This window comes from Cupressus sempervirens, chromosome 8 (assembly GCF_028749045.1).
Source record: "Cupressus sempervirens isolate cs-2001-9-10 chromosome 8, ASM2874904v1, whole genome shotgun sequence".
Lineage (NCBI taxonomy): Eukaryota > Viridiplantae > Streptophyta > Pinopsida > Cupressales > Cupressaceae > Cupressus > Cupressus sempervirens.
In genome coordinates, this window is record NC_143125.1 from 717444825 (window position 1) to 717452046 (window position 7222).

The window sequence follows — 7222 nt, forward strand, 5'->3', positions numbered from 1 at the left end:
AATATTCCACAAAATTTTTCCCAATAATGGATACTATTAACATTCTTTAAAGTTTTATATAAGATCAAACTAAAAAGTAAACATAATCATAACACATTGCAAGTCATAACACCATTTTTTTAAAACTAGGGAAGTCCTAGCAAAGGGAAACCTTGATGGGAATGCTACCAGCAAAATGATCCACTAATTGAAAGTATCTTGTGAAATATATTAACCATATTAGGATTATATTACATATGTATAGTGCATCTATCCTTGTTGGGGGACTAGGCCTTGTTAGAAGACACAACCCTATTAAGATTTGGTATTATAATACGAATAAAATGCTGAGCCCACTACCCAAATACACATATACAATAGCATAATATGTATACCAAATTTCTAGATGTTGTGATAAGGAGCCTAATCAGACTTAGAGGTTTATTTGGCACAATTTCTATATAGATTATTTATACAAGGGTTTGGGGCTATTACCCCCAAGATGAGGTCAAGGGGAAGTATACATTACAAGATCCTAGGGCAACATCTGAAGTGTGCTCCATGTTGTAGTATAGGTTGGGGTCAAGGGGAAATGCCCTACAATAATTTTTGGGGATAACAGTACTAGAACCAAAACTCAATCATTATTGTAAAAGGTATCAACTTTTATTTTTCTATTAGATGACTTATGTTAGTCCTAATTTTGTAAGTAGGAAAGGCTTGTATAAAATGGCATAGAATTAGATTTTTCATAATGTATGATGAAATTGTAGCTCCTTGTGGTGGTATTGAGCTATAAGAGATTGCAAATTGTAATAACTAGATCATAATAATATTGGACTTTTTTTTGGTGGGTGTAGCATAGGGATTGGGTTAACCATGTTATATCCTTGGGTGTTTTGTTCTCTTTAGTACTATTTTTAATTTTTTGATATTGGTTATATTTGCATGTAACTGATATGTATGTATGTGTTTAATCCTAACAAGTGCTATTAGAGCTAGACTATTGAATTCTTTTTCAAGTTGAGACTATCGTCACTTTTATTTTTATATTTATCCTTTACAAAAATATCTCAAGATTGAGTGGGAGTCTCACGATTGAGTGGGAATGATGGTAGATGAGGGTAAGATAGCATTTTTCTATTGGATGACTTATTCTAGCCCTAGTTTTTAAAGTGGAAAAAGCTTTTATAAGTTGGCTTAGGAATAGGGATTTCATAATGTAAGATAATATTGTAGCTTCTTGCAACAGTATTGAGCTATAAGGAATTGTGGATTGTAATCATTGAATAATAATAATATTAGACTTATTGTTGGTGTATGTAGCCCAAGGATTGGGTGAATCACATTAAATTCTTGTTTCTTGTATTCTCTTATGTGTGATTTTTTATTTTCTAATATTGGTTATATTTGCATGTAACTACTATTTCTATCTCTGGTTATAACTAAAAAGTGGTATTAGTGCCAGACTGTCCTCAATTTTTTCAGCCTAGTCTACCATCATTTGTCTTAGCTATCCTCCATAGGAAGGTGCCATAATTGAGTGGGAGTCTCATGGTTGAGTCAAAGCAATGCTAGACAAGGGTAAGATTTTATTTTCCTATTGAATAACTTATTCTAGCCCTAATTTTGTAAGAAACAAAAGTTTGTATAAAATGGCTTAGGGTTAGGGATTTCATAATGTATGGTGATATTATATCTTCTTGCAGAAATATTGAGCTATAAGGGATGGTAGATTGTAATCACTAGATAATAATAATATTGGAGTTTTTGTTGTTGAACATAGCCTAGGGATTTGTGTCTTTTGTTCTCTTCTGTGTTATCTATTATTTTCTGATATTGGTTATATTTTCATGTAACTATTATTTATATCTTTGATTAATCCTAACAAGTGGTATCAGAGCAAGAATGTGAACCTTTTTAAAGCTATATTAGCATCATTCTTTTAGCCTAGACTAACATCATTTGGTTTAGCTATCCTCAATAGGAATGTCTCATTGTTGAGTGGGAGTAATGGAAGATGACAATAAGCTAAAGGTTAACAAGCTTAATACATAAAAAGTTTAGTTATGAAAAATCAAATGCAAGACTATCCTTGTTAGAAGGATTAATGGAAGTCGTTAGAAGGAAAAGGCAAAAAATAGGGAACTATGACAAATGAGGACTAGGAAATTTTAGATAGAAAGGAACTTGGAATTATTTGATTATGTTTGGAACCATTAGGGACATTTAACATTACAAAAGTGAAGATAGTGAAACAGTTGATGTAAATCCTAGTGAAACTATTGTTGGAATATTCAAATATCGAAAGAATACTTATGAGAGGGGGGGGTGAATCAGAAGTATCACACTTTAGCCAATAAAACTTTTAACTAAAAGTAAATTGCATGCATGTAAATACATCAAATAACCATGAAACTAAACACATGCATCAACAACTCATAACACTAGAATTTGGTAACCCAGAAACCCTCCAGGAATAAGAAGGTAAAACTGGGGTGGGGATGATACCCACAAAAATTATTGTAGCAATATTGTTCAACTACTTCTGATGGTCTGCCCTATTAAAGGCTTGCCTTGTTAAAGCCTTTACACTATATTAATAGTGACCTGGTTAGAGGATTTTCAAACACTTAACATGAAGTATCACCTTGTTAAAGGATTTAATCACTTATTTAAAGGATCTACAAAATAGCTGTTAAGCTAACCTATCACCATAGGATTTTCATTCTAATACAATTTCTAGAAAGTATTAGGTATAATGAACTTGATAGATTACAATCCTTGATTGTTGAATGCAGGCACCTTTTTCGCTTTCTCTGATCTTGATCCTTTGTGATCTGAGAACCCTCACTTCTAAAAATAGAATTCCTTGTGCACCCTTGTTTGTCCACTCATACATTTACACTAAAATTTTGTCTTCCTTATAAAGACATTTGAGGATTTAGGGTTAGGTATGGATCTATGATCCATATTCAATCTTCATTTTCCACTTATTATTTTCACTTCTTCTATTGGTTGCATTCCTTCATCATTTTTCTTATTGGCTGCATGTAGATTGCATAGGAAAAGTAAAAGATTCGATCTCATCATTAAATCCTTCAAGATTTACCTTATGTCGGCTGTAAAAACTATTTGCATCATAGTTTGTGCAATTACAAACTCTTATGTTGATATTCTAAGTTACTCAGCTCCTAAAGTATTGCTGATACTTGGCACATGCTATTTCCTAGATAGCTCAGCACCTAAAAAAAATTGTATCCCTCGGCACCTTATGTTACTCGGCACTTACACTTCACTTGGTATCTGATCTTCACTCGGCATTTGATCTTCACTTGGTATTTGAAAACTACTCAGCACCTGAAGTCTTTCCTAACTCGGCATGCATGGTGTACTCGGCTCCAATATAGAGTAGGTAAGTGTTATTGGCACTTAAGTGTCAAAACCCATTATGAGGTTAACAATCTCCCCCTTTGACATGAGTGACAAAAACACTTAACTGACCTTATAAGTACATTTGCTAATCTGATTGGTATATACAGAGTTTAAAGAAAACTTGATCAAAATTTGTAACTTACAATCTTACAATATATACCTCAAAATTTTTGTAACTCCCCCTGAGTTGATTGTGCCTTGTCTGTATATCATGCTCCTCCTTTGTATCTTTTCTCCCCCATTAATTCATCTCATAATATTTGTATCTCCCCCTATTATGTCTGTTTTCTCCCCCTTTTTGACACTTATGTCAAAGAATGTTTAAGGGTTAAGACCATATTTAGCAATAAATGTGTTGTTTACCTCCATAATCATTCTGAGAGCTGCATCCCAATTGTTCAAAGTAATTTCCAGTGACTTATGCTAGATGGCAGTCTCGGCAACAAGATGAATAAGTCCATCTGATGTAGAAAGTTTTGGGTCTTTCTTGAGAACAGTTTCAGCATATACTTGCTCTTTATGGATTATCTCTAAATGTGGGGTAATGGAGGATTGAAGCTATATTAATTTGGCCTTGATATTAGCCTCATCTGCTATTAATACAGCTATTTCTTTGTGAGTGTGAAGCGATTGAGAAAAATGCTTCTCACTTTGAGCTAGATCATTTGGGAGTTGCATGCTTGAAATGTTTAAATTTCTTTCCGGGCTAATTATCTTTTGGCTTGTCTCTTGTGTGAAGTATGAAAAATCACACAAATTTTTGTACAATGAGAATATATTCTCAAGTACCTTTTTCACTTTGTCATTAAGATTTGCCAATTCAACTTGTGAAAGTGCAATTTGACTTGATATTTTCTCATTCACTTTCCCCTGAAATTTTCTTTCTGACCATTCCATAAGTTTTGTATTTGTTTCTAGGTCTTCATTTGTCACCTAGTCAACAATATCTGTTAATTGCTCCATGATATGCTTTGACTCATTTGGTGATTGTGAACTGAAGGCATCCATAAAGATGTCTTTAATTTCATATAGTGTTTTCTTTTCTTTATACTACTTCCTGAGTATCTCCTGTCTTTTCCTCCTATTCAGTGCATCCTGCACCTCATTGATTTGATCAATGGTTATTATTTTTGAGTCATATCCTGGTATGACTATCTCCTCATCTAATTCAGGGTCTCCATAGTGAAGTACCCTTGCAACTTTGGTAGTACTAGATGTTGGTATAGATATTTGCAGTGGTTGATGTGAAGGAGTTCCCGAGGTAGGAAAATCTATTAATGTTTGTATTGCCTCCTGTTCTTTAGGGGTTTTCACTATTTCCTCCTCCTTCTATCTACCATGATCAATTATTGTAATCTTGGGAAGTGCACCTTGTGTTTGTGCTGTAGGATCAAATGTAATAGTCTGTCCTGTTTGTTCTGTTCTTTTATCTATAGCTGCACTTGGCTTCTATCTTGCAGCATCAACTATGCTTTTTGGCATTTGAAATTGACTACTAGTAGTTGTAGAGATGACAGAAGGTGGTTCTTGTGGATTCACCTTATCTTTAACTATACTTTCTACTAGTTTTTGCAATTCATCTATGCTGACCAATACTAGATCTGTACATATTATTGCTTGTTGTGTAGATTGGTCAAGAATTCTTTTAAGATCTTCTACAATTAATGGATTGATATTCTGACTAGAAGTATCAGGAACATCAGTAATAGTTACAATGTTTGCAGGTGAGATGGATGTTTGAGGAGGGCTAGGGGGTGGCAATTGTGTGTCTTGCACACTCTGATCTAGTTGCTGCTCTTGCTCAACTGTTCCCATTATATCCTATTTTTGTGTCTATTCCTCCTCTCCATCTTTCTTTTCTTCTTCCTTCTTGTCTTCTTCTCTTTTCTTTTGTTCTTCTTCTTTCCTCTCTTCTTCTCTTTTTGTTTCTTCATCTTCTTTCCTTTTTCTACTCTCCTCTATTGGTACAACAACTTCTTCCTTGTATTCTTCTTCAAGAAAATCTTCAATCTTTTTGTACAAGTTTTTCCATGATTTCATTGTTCTTTGAACAATTTCTTCCATCCTATTTTGGAGTATGAAGAATGCCCTGTATTTAGGTGTAAACCTATTATTATGCCTTTTGACTGCATTCTTTACTTGTTCCCTAGTCAAATCCGGAAATACACTTGCTAGGGTTGATTCCCTCATCTCCTTCTCCATTTTCAAATAGAAATGCCACCTGTCTTCTACAATTTTAGACAATTCTTTTGGCAATTGTCCATCTAACTCAAGTGGATTGTACTTGAACTATGCCATCATTCCATAAACTATTTCTTCTATTCTATTATATTCTTCTTTATTAAATTTAATGAAATCAACATTATTTAAATTACTTAAGTCACCATTTCCAATCTTTTTACATAAGATATCAACTAAAGAGTGGCTTACCTTTTCAGATTGGTCTTCTTCATCAGTGTCAGGTTGAGCCACATATCTTCTTCTTTTCCTCGGCTCTTCCTGTGTTTCCTTGATTTATTTCTTCTTTGTAACTTCCTCTTTTGACTTTTGAGTGGAGGCCCTTGTTGATGCTCGTGTTGTTGGCTTTTGAGGTGATGGCGTGGCAACTTTCTTTGATCTGGGCTTAGCTGGAGGCTGTTCTGTTGCCTTTCTCTTCTTTGACTTAGCTTTAGTTGGTGCTTCCTTGGCTTCTTCTTCCTTTGCACCTTCCTCCTTGTCTTCTCCAAGACCTTGAGTTAGTTCTATTGGCCCTTGTTCTTGCTCATCTTCATCATCACTTTCATCTTCTTCTTCTTCTGCTTCAACCTCAATTTCTTTACCAAATTTCTTCTTAATTTTCTTTAATAATTTGTCTTTCTTCTTCAATGTGGAAGTAGTTTTTAATTCCATGTTTATCTTTGATCTTACCACATCATAAGTGCCAAAATGTGGAGCAGTTTTATTTGTTTCTTCTGCCAATAATGTAGTTATTGGTGCAGATGCCTCATCAATATTAATTTCATATCCAAATGGCCTTAGCCATCTCACTCTTGGTATTACTGCTTGAATATAGGTAAAATCAATGTCAACTAAGAAACATATATCATTAGTATGTTTTTCTACTAAGGAAACTGATATCCTTGATCTTTACTTCGTGGATTTTTTGAAATCCTCAAAATAGCTTATCATCAAGGTATCAAAATTTTCTCCCATTTTCTCTATATATTCATTGATTTGGGCAATGATGGTTCTGTCATTTCTCCATGTCACTTTGCCAAAAGAAGGAAACTCCATCTGAACATAAAAGAATATGCAAACTAGAATTGCTCCAAATTTGCATTGAGTGCCCTTTGTTCTTCTTATGGTAGCTAGGCTTTCATTGATCTGTTGTAGTTGCGGTTCTGCAAGATCATAAGTATGATCCTTTTTCACCAATTTGTAGCCTACATCTACTGCAATACATGGTACACTATTGAGTCTACTGGATTGGTAGAATTTATGGGCAATGGCTCTAACAACAAACTCAACTAGAGGATCCTGTATGGTGTGAATTGTCATTCCTCTTTTGTTCCACTGGGCACCAATGTTCTTTTCAATAACCTCCTTTGATTCACTTCTCAGGGTTTTGTACCGATCTAGGGTTGGGTACCCTGTTACTCTATGTATGATTTCTTTAATCAATTTGATGGGAATATCTTCTAACCACAAATTTCCACCATGAATTCTACTCAGCAAAAGTCTAATCCATTATGTTTTGAATACGATGGGAAAGCTTAAAACTCGGGTTAAACCCTTTCTTTCAACGATTTTGAATTCTCTTTTCAAGACT